The 15006-nt window shown below is 39.9% G+C and overlaps 1 long non-coding RNA gene across 12 annotated transcripts in view; it reads left to right on the forward strand.

Annotated features, from left to right (window-relative positions):
• Positions 1-15006, forward strand: part of LOC132367087 (uncharacterized) — a 155821-nt gene that overhangs the window by 54509 nt on the left and 86306 nt on the right. For all 12 annotated transcript variants that reach the window (XR_009503668.1, XR_009503672.1, XR_009503675.1 and 9 more), the window contains one exon: positions 12068-12222. This is a non-coding gene — a long non-coding RNA (uncharacterized LOC132367087). The remainder of the gene's footprint in view (positions 1-12067; positions 12223-15006) is intronic.

Raw genomic sequence — 15006 nt, forward strand, 5'->3', positions numbered from 1 at the left:
CAAATACATTTTAACAAGTAGGCAAATTCTCAAATACCAATACATAATCTGTGAATAATGAGGATGGACTGTATATGGAGGAGAAGTGACAGCTCTTCTTTGCAGTAGAATTCCAATTAATAAATGTGAAAAGAATGAAGGATCTAGAAAATTACCACTAGATAACCCCCACAGGAATCATTGTTATAGATGGATCCACTGATGGATGCTGGAACCTTGGGCAAAGGTTTGAGGAACAGAAGGCTTTGCAGTCTCTCAAAGTATCTCCCCCGAGACATTTGTTGACTATAGGAGAAAATACAGTGAATTTATATTTATTTTAGACCCTGAATTGCCAAAACAACCTTGAGGAAAAGGAACAAAGGTGGAGGTATCGCATTCCCCGACTATGCTACTTCAGACTATACTGCAAAACTACAGTAATCAAAGCAGCATAGTACTGGCACAAAAACAGACACATAGGTCAATGGAACAGAATAGAGAGCCCAGAAATAAACCCATGAACTTATGGTCAATTAATCTATGACAAAAGAGGCAAGAATTTACAAGGGACAAAAGACAGTCTTTTTAATAAGTGGTACTGGGAAAACAGAATAGCTACATGTGAAAGAATGAAATAAGAACATTCTCTAACACCATACACAAAAATAAAGTCAAAGTGTATTAAAGACCTAAATGTAAGACCTGAAATCATAAAACTCCTAGAAGAAAACATAGGCAGAACACTGACAAAATTGTAGCAATATTTTTTTGGGTCTGTTTCCTAAGGCAAAAACAACAAAATCAAAAATAAACAAATGGGACCTAATTAAACTTAAAAAGCTTCTGCACAGCAAAGGAAACCATCAACAAAACAAAAAGACAACCTACTGAATGGGAGATAATATTTGCAAATGATATGCCTGATAAGGGGTTAATACCCAAAATATATAAACAGTTCATACAACTCAATATTTAAAAAATGAAAAAACCCGATTAAAAAATGGGTAGAAGACCAGAATAGACATTTTTTCAAAGAGGACATACAGATGGCCAATAGACCATGAAAGGATGAACATGAAAAGATGCTCAACAACAATAATTATCAGAGAAAAGTAAATCAAAACCACAATGCGATATCACCTCACCTGTCAGAATGGCTATCTATTGTCAAAAAGTCTACAAATAACAAATGTTGATGTGGATGTGGAGAAAGGGAACTCTAGTACACTGTTGGTGGGAATGTAAATTGGTGCAGCTACTGTGGAAAACAGTATGGAGGTTCCTCAGAAAACTAAAAATAGAACTACCATATGATCCAGCAACTCCATTCCTGGGCATATATCCTAAGAAAATGAAAAAAATTACTTTGAAAAGATACATGCACACCAATGTTCATTGCAGCATTATTTGCAATAGCCAAGATATGGAAGCAACTTAAGTGTCCATCAACAGGTGAATGGGTAAGGAAGATATGAAATATTACTCAGTCATAAAAGAGAATGAAATTCTGCCATTTTCAACAATGTGGATGGACCTAGAGGGTATTGTGCTTAATGAAATAAGTCAAACAGAGAAAGATAAATACTGTATATTTTCACTTATATGTGGAATCTAAAAAACAGAATTAATGAATATAACAAAACAAAAACTGACTCACAGATACAGAGAACAAACTAGTGGTTACCAGTGGGGAGAAGGAAGGGAGGATGGGCAAGATAGGAGAATGGGATAAAGTGATACAAACTGCTATGTATAAAATAAATAAACAACAAAGATATATTGTACAGCATGGGGAAATACAGCCATTATTTTGTAATAACTTTAAATGGAGTATAATCTATAAAAATATTGCATCACCATGTTGTACACCTGAAACTAATATAATATTATAAATTAACTATACTTCAGTAAAAATGGTTTTTAATATTTATTTTAAAGTTAACATTGCATCATTATGTTTCTAATATTTATATAGCATTAGTGGATGTTAACTACCAATACATATAAATAGGTGGCAAGTGTTCAAATTCTTGATGATGGGGGGATCTCCAAATTTTTTTTTACTGTATTTTCATATCTGGATAATTAGCTAGTGTTCAGTCAAAGCTGTCAGTTTATATATAATTGGAGGAAAGTCAAAGAAGCTGCCACTTCAAGGGGGGGACTTGGGACACTTATGGAGCACTTCCTGTGGGAAATCATCCTAGGTTGTGGTAAGCACTGTTTTTCTGTGTTGTCACTATGCCCTGTTTGAATAGACTAGAAATATCTATTTCACACTGTAGAACTGATTGTGTACACAATTGTCTCCTGAACAGGGTATTTCCTGCAGACAGTGGCTGCCTCCTTCATCTTCATGTCCCTAGTGACAAGCACAGTGACTCACACACAGTAGGTGCCCAATAAGCCTTAATCAGAAATGGGATGGCGTGGGATGGGACAGGGTAGGATCCAAGTTAAATACTCTGGGTCTGCTGGGCAACCATTGTCTGTATTTTCTCACAGACGAGTTTTTGTTCTTGCCATATTTCTGGATGTTAATGTTCATCTCCTGCCCATGGGGAAAACAAGCATGCTCTTTGTAGTATTTAAAGGTACATGAAAATGAAGACAGGCTTTTTAAAGCACATTTAGTTCAAGGGAGTTTTCTTATTCCACAAGGCTTATTTCAGGTGTGACCTTAGGTGTTTTATTCACATACCTATCTTTATCCTAAAAATAATCGCACTATTATCTCTAGAGGCAAAACAGAGGCAAGTGTTAGTTAGGGATTTTATGAAGCAGCTTATCTGAAAATGACTCCAATGTCATGGTTGGTTTTGAGCATTGGGATGGTTGGTTTCAGGTTTAGTCAAATGTATTAGTCAGGGTAGCTAATGTAACAAAGAGCCCTCAAATCCCAGTGACCTAATATAAGACATTTTTTCTTCCTCATGAACTGTGCAAGCATTGTTCCTGGTTGGGTAGTTTTCCTCCAGGCAGTGTTTCAGGGATTCAGGCTGCTTGCAGCTAGTGGCTCTACCTATTTCCAGGTCCTCAAAATCCTCTCTCCTCAGCTGGTGGGTTTTATGGGCCAGGTCTAGAAATGGTTTCCTGCCTTCTTCCCACATTCCCTTGGATGTAAATCAATTGTATTTCTACCTCTAAATGCAAGGTATGCTGGTAAATGTCTAACTTTGTGTGTCCTGAAAAAAAAAAAAAAAAAGAGAGAGAAATTATTTGGTGAACAACTAGCCAGTCTATCTCACCAACTCAGCCTGGAGTCTCTCCTCTGAATTCTTATGCCATTTGCTTTCCTTATTCTTCTTAAGATTCTTTCTTCATTGTATTCATTCATTAATAATTAAGCCCATTAATACCATAAAGGGTTTATACAACATGCCAGTTGATGGGGGTTGTAAAGGAAAATCAGGGGCAGAGCCCACCCTGGAAATCAATCTAGTTCAACCTTATTTAGATGTTAGAGTATTTAGAAGTCATGAAATACTCATATTTAATTTTATCATCAAAATAGGAAATAATATAATTGCATGACTACCTAGTCCACAAAATAAGTACTTTAAGCTACTCAAGTGTCCAAATTTTGCCCCAGACATTTATTTGCTACTCATTCATATTTTCATACTTGTTCACGTTTTGCCTTTTTGTAGTTTTTTCAGGAACAAGAAGAGGCAGATATCTTAAGACTTAAGGAAAATGTAAAAGTAAAAAACTTTAAATTCTCTTTTTAAATTTAATATACTTGAAAATTTGGAAAAGGTGATTATTCAGTCTTATTAGAGAATTACAGTTTTGAGAACCACTGGTCTAATCTCCAGTTATCGGTGGACATGGTATTCCTCTTCTGCTAGCCCGTAAGCAGTTTGAATTTAGGGACCTTGTGTAACAACACTGTTGGTGGGAATGTAAACTGGCAAAACCACTGTGGAAAACAGTACGGAGGTTGCTCAAAAAACTAAAAATAGAACTGCCATATGACCCAGCAATTCCACTCCTGGGTGTATATCTGGAAAAAAAAAAAGAAAACACTAATTCAAAAAGATACATGCATCCCAATGTTTATAGCAGCACTGTTTATGGTAGCCAAGATATGGAAACAACCCAGGTGTCCATCAACAGATGAATGGATAAAGAAGATGTGGTATATGTGTGTGTGTGTGTGTGTGTGTATAAACACATATATACACACACATAAATGTATAAATGGAATATCACTCAGCCATAAAAAAGAATGAAATAATGCCATTTACAGCAACCTCTGGGTTTAAATTCAAAATCAACATTACAATCATAATCATGATGTAGATTATTTTGCATGGACTAAATAGTTATGTTTGGGTCAATAGTTTAAGCACTTCTTTGTGATATAGTGCAACACCAGTATCTACATATCCTAGCTTCACAATTTACTGACTGCAGTCCTTCCAACTGGTATCCTTGTTTGTAAAATGGGCACGATGGATGCTACTATCTACCCCATAGGGTTGATGGGAGGTTTAAATGGGTCAATACATATAAAATGCCTGGTATGTTGGTAAATGCTCCATAACTCTTAGCTCTCATGACATTATATACAAATTTAAAAATAGTAGATGGTAGTCTTTCTTTATAAGTAGGCTTTAAATCAGTGATTCTTAACCAGGAGTGATTTCCCCACCCTGTTCCCCAGGGGACATTTGGCAGTATCTAGAGATGTTTTGTTTGTCCTCACTGGTGGAGGTGGTGGTGGAGGGGATGCTACTGAATAGAGGCCAGGGATGCTGTTCAACATCCTACATTACAGAGGAAAGCCCCCTGCAATAAAGGATTATCCTGCCCCAAAACATCAATAGTGCTGAGGTTGAGGAGCCCTGCTTTAAAGAAATGTACATGCTGTACTGTCATAGATGGAGGGGGGAATTGGCCATCACACTTTTACAGTTAGGAAGTAAGCTCTCTGATCATCAATTTACATGTCTGGAAAAGAGGTTAATAGTACCCAATTCACCTGGTTTTTGTGGAGATTAAATGGAAGACTTTAATGCTTTTATAAACTGATGTACTATGCAAGTATAGGTTAGTTCTAAATTGTTTTCCTCAACCTTTAAATTTTTTTTCATTATTTCCCTACTACGGTGCCTCTGTAGACACTTTTGTCCCCTAACTGCTTTCTCCCACCATGAAATTTTAATATGACAAGTGTGCTGTATGTCTATTGATCTAGTTAGATAGGTTCAAGGTTTGGAGGGCCACAAACCACTGTGATATCTAAGATGCGTTTTTGCCCCACATGAACCAATTTTCATCCCCTTGGGGCAATATCACCATCACCGAGAAGGCATGTTCTAAATAAAAGAGGAATGAATTCTAAAAGTAAAAAATATTTTTTTATGATGTTTTAATTACTTATTAAACTAAAAGTAGTTTAATATCACTTGTTCTGCATTTGGGATCGTATGAGATAGCAATAGAAAACTCAAAAACAATTCTGCTGATTTAAAGTGCCTATAGGCTGTATAAGGATCAAATGTCTATAGCACTTTAAATGGACAGCAAAGCTCATGCAAATGAATGGAGATTTAGTGAAGTCTGAAAAGGCAAAACTAAAATCTGATAGAGGGCAAAAATACGAGAAATTGAAGAGAAGATGAAAGCTTTCTAGAGAGGCAGCTAATTTGAATTTGAGCTTCTCATGAAAAGGAAACATAAAAGAAAGGTTTGAGAGGCAATAGGATGGAAGGGAAATTGGGCTGGATAAGGAAGCTGAAGGAAATAATATTAACATTTCTTTTTGTAGGTGAAAGTTGCTAATTAACTAGGTAACTTTTTTTCCCCTGCTTTGTTTGAAAAGGAAAGACTAAGCACAACTAAATCTGCAAAGAGAGGGGCATGTCACACATCGGGGAAAATTGGAAGCTTAGGGCCTATAGGTTAGCTGTCTGGTCATCAGGCCATGGGTCTGGAAGGCATCTTTATGTGGCCTGGCCCATTTTTATCTATTCCCTTAGTTCCTCACTCCTCAGCAGAAGGGTCCTGTCTGAGGTTTCAGCCTACGTCGTACCACAGCATCTTTACACACCCTCTTTTCTCCTCGGGTCAGCCTCCCAACCTCCCAGTAGTTCTTGTGGGTTCCCACTTCCTTACTTCTGTTTGTAGCTGATACTTCTATTTGGATTGCCTTCTCAGTGCTTCATTTTCTACTTTCTTACTCTTCCTTTTAGTTCTTACATCTGCATGCTGACATTGTTAGGGAGGTAAGAGCCTCACTTTACAGGTAAAACTGTACAGGGTGTATGGCCCTCTGGGGTCACACAGCTAGTATAATGAGACTTCAGGTCTTCTGGCTCAGAATCTTATGTGCTCTCTACTCTTGTGTCTGGACCTATCTAGCAACTTGACTGACATGTTGTAGATCTTCAAATAGCATTTTTTTTTCTACTGGTGAACATATAGACATATACCTTTTTCCCTTGAAGATGTATGAATGATGGTAAATAGAAATACCAGTTATCTGCATTATAAATTTTATATTTTATTCTGCTCATTTGTTAGCATCTGACAGCAACTGGAAATAAAACTTTAACTGTTTGTTTTCTGTCTGCAAATGTTTTGTTCTTGTCCAAGATGAGAGCTAAACATTGACTCCACAGAATGACTATCTTGCATGTTGGGTCTATATATAGTACACTGAGGTTTTAGGTATTAGCTATAGGTTTGTGACCATATGTGGAGGCCAGGGTGTTCACAGGAAGTGTGGGGTGTTACACTCCTTGAAGGTGGAATTTGCTGCACTTATTTTTGTGTCCATGAGTCTAGCCTGGCCCTGGTACATGATTGGTGCTTAACACATGTTTACTGAAGTAAAGGAGCTGTTGTTTCCCTCCTTCTCTATATGGGGTGTCCGCCAAGTTCATAACAATTCTCCCTTCTCTGGGAACTCAGAATTGGTGTTGGCTATTTCTTCCCTGAACTCCTGCACCCACCCACATCTAGTCATAGTCAACTGACCAGGGTTGATCACCTGACTACATCAGGGCCAAATTCCCCTCCTTGAAATTTGGAATAGAGACACTGAGGGGCTGAGGGTCAGCCTCTGTGGATAAACCCAGAGCATAAAAATACAGGAGCTGTAACAGAGCCATATTATAGATTGAATGTTGGAGAAAGCTAGACTTCTAAGGTAAGAGGCTGAAACCAGCATACAGAGAGGAGCAGACAGGATACTGAGTGAAATTCCCAAGGGGTTCTAGCCCATTCTGGAATGGGCAGTCTTGGTTGCACTTCTGCGTTTGATCCGTGAGACACCCTCATGTTCTTTGAATAAATTCTCTTTTGTATTTGAGTTGGTTCAAGTTTGGTTCCCATTATTTGTAACTAAAAATCTCTACCACTATATCAAAATTCAGTTTTCTCACTTCAATGAAGGAAATTATACTAAACAGAAAAAATATGTAAGGGGGAAAGACTAAACTTAGTTTAAAAATTATAACAGAAATCAGTTGGGAATTACATGTATTAAAATTGATTTGGGGGATTGGTAGAATAATGCTGAAGGGCCCTATACACTGTTAATTTTGAAGTAATAGGAATTTTTTCCTTCAAGATGAAGTAAGAGTGTGAAGAAAGAAAAATAATAAGTCTAAAAAGCATAGAGGGTAGTCAGTGATTAAGCAAAGGACCAAATAGTTAAAATGGGATATCTAAGAAACCTACGAGTCATTCCTCGATGCTTTCTGAACATCGGCCATCATATCCAACCCATCTCTAAATGGAGTAGGTATATGAGGTTATCAATAGCTAAAATATAATTAATGTTAGTAGGATGCCTAGGATAGCTCATAAAGGCCTGTTGAACCCATCGTGTCTCTAAAGCAGTAATTGAAATTTTTAAAATTATTTTTTATTGGTTTATAACATTATATAACTTTCATGTTTACAATTTTGACTTCTGTATACACTACAGCATGCTCATCACCAAAAGTTTAGTTTCCATTTGTCACCATGCTATAGACCCCCTTTACCCATTTTGCCCTCCCCCTAATTCCCTTCCCCTCTGGTAGCCACTACTCTGTTCTCGGTATCTATGTGTTTGTTTTTGTTTTGTTTTGTTTGTTTATTTTATATTTCACATATGAGTGAAATCATACAGTACAGTATTTGCCTTTATCCTTCTGACTTGTTTCACTTAGCATAAAACCCTCAAGGTCCGTTCATGTTGTTGCAAATGGCAAGATTTCATCTTTTTTATGACTGACTTGTTTTCCATTGTGTGTGTGTGTGTGTGTGTGTGTGTGTGTGTGTATCACATCTTCTTTTAAAATTTATTTATTTATTTATTTATTTTTGGCTGTGTTGGTTCTTCGGTGCTGCGCGTGGGCTTTCTCCAGTTGCGGCAAGCGGGGGCTACTCTTCGTTGCGGTGCGTGGGCTTCTCATTGCGGTGGCTTCTCTTGTTGTGGAGCATGGGCTCTAGGCGCATGGGCTTCAGTAGTTGTGGCACACCGGCTCAGTGGTTGTGGCTCCCGGGCTCTAGAGCACAGGCTCAGTAATTGTGGCACACGGGCTTAGCTGCTCTGCAGCATGTGAGATCTTCCCGGACCAGGGCTCAAACCCATGTCCCCTGCATTGGCAGGCAGGTTCTTAACCACTGCGCCACCAGGGAGGCCCCTATATTGCATTTTCTTTATCCTTTAATTTGTTGATAGGCAGTTAGGTTGTTTCCATATCATTGCTATTGTAATAATTCTGCCGTGAACATGGGGGTGCATATATCTTTTTGATTAGTGTTTTCATATTCTTTGGATAAATACCCAGAAGTGAAATAGCTAGATTATATGGTAGATCCTGAATAGCCAAAGCAGTCCTGAGAAAAAAGAAAAAATCTTGAAGGTATCAAACTCCCTGATTTCAAATTATATTACAAAGCTATGGTAATCAAAATAGCGTGGTATGGGCAGAAAAAACAGACACATAAGTCAATGGAACAGAACTGAGAGCCCAGAAATAAAACCACACATAAATGGACAGTTAATTTATTACAGAGGCGCAATGAACGGACAATGGAGAAAAGACAGTCTCTTTAATAAATGGTGTTGGGAAAACTAGACACCACATGCACAAGAATGAAACTAGACCACTACTTCACCCATAAAAATCTACTTGAAATGAATTAAGGACTTGAATGTAAGACCTGAAACCATAAAATTCCTGGAAGAAAACCTAGGCAGTACACACCTTGACATTGGTCTTAGCAATACCTTTCTGGATCTGTCTCCTCAAGCAAGGGGAAAAAAAGTAAAAATAAACAAATGGGACTACATCAAACTAAAAAGCTTCTGCACAGCAAAGGAAGCCATCAACAAAATGAAAAGACAACCTACTGAATGGGAGAAGATAATTGCAAATCATATATCTGATAAGGGGTTAATATCCAAAATATATAAAGAACTCATACAACCCAACAACAAAAAACAAACAACCTGATTAAAAAAATGGGCAGAGGAACTGAATAGACATTTTTCCAAAGAAGACATACAGATAGCCAACAGGCACATGAAAAAATGTTCAACATCACTAATTATTAGAGAAATGCAAATAAGAACCACAATGAGATATCACCTCATGCCTGTTAGGATGGATATTATCAAAAAGCCAAGAAATAACAACTGTTGGAGAGAATGTGGAGAAAGGGGACCCCTCATACAACATTGGTGGGAATGTAAATTGGTGCAGCCACTGTGGAAAACAGTATGGAGATTCCTCAAAATATTAAGAATAGAACTAAAACCATAGTTTCAAGCCTTGAAATCTACTAAGACCCTGTGGGCCTTGAGAGGGACTTAGGGGATGTGGAGGGAAAGAGGACTCCAATTACTAGAAACTCCCAGAACTCCATAGGGGAAGGCTGCTCTGACAGGTTTGTCCTGAGGTCTGCCATTCTAGTAGTGAGCATGGGACTGGGCAGATGGCATTGGAGAGGAGCCTTGGGGACCATTCAAGGGAACCTTGTAAGCCAGCTGATAGGACTGGCTAGCATAAGTCCCTTTTCCTTTATTCTGTGTATGTCCCTTTTGAAAGTGTGTGAATTTAAGTAGAAGATACAGCTGCTCCTCTAGAGGAAGACCTTTCTTGCATATAGAAATAACTGTACTTTGAGCTAGAATTTCTGTATAAATATTCCACTCTAAGAGGAAGAAGAGGAAAGGCGTTTCCAAAGTTAGATTGGTATAGATGCCCTCTGAACAGGGGAGCGAAGTCAACTTATGGAGGTGATGATAGACATTGCTGGAGAGAAGAGTGAAAGGCACTCACGGAATGAAAAGAAAGAGAGAAAAAACACAGGCTACTTGCCTGGGAATGAGGGACATGAACTTTGTGCGAGTTCAATGACCAGATTTTCTGACAAATATTCCCAGCGCCCATAGCTCAGTAGAAGGGCCTGTAACTTTTCTAGAAAATAATGTTTTGTTTTAGAAAGAATAATACAGTTGCAAAGTTAAGAAAAACCTGAAATCCTGAAGATATCAAATTATTTAAACAATTACTTGGCAGTGAGTTGTTTTCACGAAATTAGACAGTACACAGTGCTCTGAGAAAAGCATTTTTGTTAAAATTCCAACAAAGAGGATTGCCTGAAAGTAAACCCCAGTGTACTTTCCAAAGATTTTTACAAACACCATCCGTGTAGTATGACACACAGGAATTCTGATGAGAACATGTTTTTCAGGAATTCATCACCCCCTTCCCTTTCACTCGGGAGGTGGCCTTTTATCCGGGGCTGTTGGATGTAACCAGTGAACCGAAACACTTGAAACCAATTTGCTGGTTTGAGAAGAGGTTATTGATTCTCACAGCATGTATCTCCTGGGAGAATGTTATTGTTTAACTCTACATGTGGATGATTCTAGCCTCACGCTATTTTAAGTCAGGCAGACTGGGTGAAGTATGTGGATTCTGCTTCTTTAGTGAAGTTTTCAGGGGCTTTGAAAAATGTTTCACACGTCTGAGTGCTGCCTTGAGTTTAAAACACCATCGTATGTGCTTCTCAGAAAATGTCTGGTTAGGTGAGAGAGATTTTTTGTAAGCATGTGCTTTATTTTTGAGGGGGGGGGTTGGGGGGGGCGGGTATGTTGGGAGAGAAATTGCCTGTGCATTTCTCCCAGTGCCAGGAAGACAATGGAAGTGATTGATGAAACACCAAATTAAACAAATATATTTCAGGGTCTTGGTTAAATGATCACTGCTTGAGCTGTTGGTGATTTACCGCTTTCAGAATTGCAAAGCCCAATCAATGTTTTATTCATATCTTCTAGCATTATTGGTCACATGTCTTAAATTTCTGTTCTTGAAGTGAAAAGCTTCTTTCATCCCTGGTAGAAAGGAGGAACAGAGGGCGTATGGTATCAGCCGTACAACATACTCCCTGAATGATCTTGTGCATTTGTATTATTTTTCACTAGATAATAAAAGTTCAGTTGAATAGTTAATGTTCAACTCTGAGTGGGTGAAAAAACTCAGCATATCTGAGGTCGATATCTCCTCTGGGTGTTGTTTAAGAACAGATGTAAGGTGGTGAAGCCACAAGCTGCTGAATGTTTCCTTTCAGATCCAGCACGTGTGTGTCTCACTCTACTGCGGCCACCATCCTCTCCACTTTTTCCCTAGAAATATTATTGGCCCAGAGAAGGTTCATTCCAGCAGGAAGTCTGCCATTTTGAACCAGATAGAGCAGCCTTTGGAACAGGGAATGATTTATTGTTCCCAGCTGTCTTTCATAAGGTGACCATTATGAGCAAGTCTGCTGATAAATCCACGGCCACAAGGGAGGATTTAATTTGTGACAAGGAAAATTTCTTTCTGCTGAATGGGGAGGGGCATCTCTGACTTTTTTCTGTGTGGGTTTATGGTGGGAGACAGACCCTATGGGTATTTATTAACTTGAACTGAGGGGTCTTTCTAATATATAGTTATGTTTCAGAACTAAAACTCCCTAGGTCCTCATTTGGGGTGTGCAACTGGTGAAGAAAAGCATCAAGTTAATCTTTTTCTCAAACATCTGCATTTTTGACCTTGATTTTTTTTAAACTGACAAGTTACTTCTCTTTCAGGCCCCGTAGTTGATGCAAAAGACTGTCATATGAACCTGAAAGGGTAACTGAAACCGAAGAAAGGACCCTAGTGTCTAGCCAAAGACATGCCACAAGGGGTGAGAAGGAGCCGACGTCTCAGCGAACAGGGCACGAGACCAGCTGTGCGTGGCCAGGTAGGAGGATGAGAAATATTTAATTTGCTGTGCTGGCACAGAAAGCTTGGGAAGCACATCGCCCCAACTTAAGGATCTTGTGTTATAATAATTTTTCAAAGACTGTATAGCAGGCACACCAGCCATACAACTAAGATAGTTATATTTCGAGTCGATGACACACCTTGGTGATGAGCAGCTTGGGGACCTGTCTGCTGAATTTCTTGAGAAAACCTCCAGAGAGTCAGAAGTTACTCTAAACCTGAGGTTGCTTTCGAGGTGTGAGATGCGTCATTTTTAGGTTTTAGGCGTCCCTTGGGATTCAATCTGCAGCCAGTCTAGAGCAGGTCACCTGGAACTGAAATGCTTCTGAGACACAAGAACAGGGAAGAGTAATTATTATCAGAGAGGATGCACGGTGCACTTTGCCCTCTGCTCAAGGGATGAACCAAATTTAAAGCGTGGTGAGGACACTGGCAGAGTGATATTTTTAATATATGAACAGATTTCCCCCTCTGGCAGCTCCTGTTGCCTTGACCTCTCCCCCTAACCTCATTCAGGCCGCATTTATTGTATCAGGGAAAAATGGAGTTTCACCAAAGCACAGGAAAAAAAAAAAAAAGCTTTTGATTTTCAGAAGTCAAGACTCTAAAGGCACTTGGCATAGAAATTATGAGTTGGACCAAGGCTTCTTACCTCTGAGAGAACATGCAGTTTTCCAGGTGTGCTGGTGAGGAGGGGAGGAGGAGGGAAGGGTAGGTGGAAGGTGGGGAGAGGGGAGCAGAGAGAGCTCCCAGAAGCTGGTGGCCTCTCGCCCTTCTGAGAAAGAGGCTTTGGCCCTCCTCCTTCTCAGGGGGAAAGGTGGTAAATGCAGAAACCCCACATGGCTTGGGGTGTCATGACTTCCCAAGTAGAGCCCAAGGAGACTGCAAAACCTCAGGACAGAAATGGCTGAGTGGTGTCTAAGGTACAGACAGTCTGAGCCAGCTCCATGGAGTTGAGTGCACACAGCACACGGCTCTGAGTCCTCTGTGTTCAGAAGTGCCACCAGAGTTATGACAAAGGACCCACAACCTTCGATTGGCATCTAAACTGGGGACAGGGACTTCCCCGGTGGCACAGTGGTTAAGAATCTGCCTGCCGGGCTTCCCTGGTGGCGCAGTGGTTGAGAATCTGCCTGCCAATGCAGGGGACACGGGTTCGAGCCCTGGTCTGGGAAGATCCCACATGCCACGGAGCAACTGGGCCCGTGAGCCACAATTACTGAGCCTGCGCGTCTGGAGCCTGTGCTCCGCAACAAGAGAGGCCGCGATAGTGAGAGGCCCGCGCACCGCGATGAAGAGTGGCCCCCGCTCTCCGCAACTGGAGAAAGCCCTCGCACAGAAACGAAGACCCAACACAGCCATAAATAAATAAATAAATAAATAAAAATAAAAATAAAAAAAAAAAAAAAAAAAAAAAAAAAAAAAAAAAAAGAATCTGCCTGCCAATGCAGGGGACACGGGTTCAAGCCCTGGTCCGGGAAGATCCCACATGCTGTGGAGCGACTAAGCCTGTGCGCCACAACTACTGAGCCCGTGTGCCACAACTACTGAAGCCCACACACCTAGAGCCTGTGCTCCACAACAAGAGAAGCCATCGCAATGAGAAGCCCGCGCGCCGCAACGAAGAGTAGCCCCTGCTCGCCGCAACTAGAGAAAGCCCGCGTGCAGCAACGAAGACCCAACGCAGCCAAAAATAAAATAAATAAGTAAACTGGGGACAGTCTTGGGGGGACTGAGCCCTTCCTTAACTTGTGGGATCTGACTCTACCTCCAGCAGGTAGTGTCAAATTTGAATTGCATCGTAGGACACTCAGATGGTATCAGAGGATTGGTTGGTGTGGGGAAAAAACCCACGTGTCTGGGTTAGAAGAGTTTTGAGTAAAAACAGTTCAGACCTTTTGATGTCTTCCCTATTTTCCAAGGCACAATTCACATTTCACCTGTTCCCAGGCATCTTCCCAGACCTGTCAGTTATTATTTTATCTGTCCTCGTGTTTCTGTAGCTCTTCACCCATTCATTACAGTCCTTTATCAAAGTCAGCCTCGTACTGCAGGTTTAAGTTAGGGTGAGCTGCTGGGTTTGAACCCCAGAAGAGTTCTGTCGTGTGTCCTTACAGCACCTGCCATGAATTTAGCATCCTAGGCTGGCAGGTGTTTTGCTGCCTGGTACACAATAAAGCCTCAATACATAGTTGTCAAACTAAGTTGAATTTAAAATTCTAAAATACTTAATGAAACATGAGACAGATCCTTGAAAGAATGTTTCATTGGCTATATCTTTGATTCCCTCACTCCCTTTCTTTCTTTTCCCCAACACTTGATTTCAAATTTTTTCCAACATACAAAACTTTATTTTTAACATCTTTATTGGAGTATAATTGCTTTACAATGTTGTGTTAGTTTCTGCTGTATAACAAAGTGAATCAGCTATACGCATACATATATCCCCATACCCCCTCCCTCTTGCGTCTCGCTCCCACCCTCCCTATCCCACCCCTCTAGGTGGTCACAAAGCGCCGAGCTGATCTCCCTGTGCTATGCAGCTGCTTCCCACTAGCTAGCTATTTTACATTTCGTAGTGTATATATGTCAATGCTACTCTTTCACTTCAAAGAATCTTTCAGAGAACACCCATATAACTACCACCTAGCTTCTATAATGTATGTTCTATTATATGTATGTATCTATATATTTATGTAGTATTACTTGTTTATCTGTCCATCTAGCCATCCCTCCATCAATCCAAATTAGGTTTTCCTCA

Source organism: Balaenoptera ricei, chromosome 6 (assembly GCF_028023285.1).
Source record: "Balaenoptera ricei isolate mBalRic1 chromosome 6, mBalRic1.hap2, whole genome shotgun sequence".
Classification (NCBI taxonomy): Eukaryota; Metazoa; Chordata; class Mammalia; order Artiodactyla; family Balaenopteridae; genus Balaenoptera; species Balaenoptera ricei.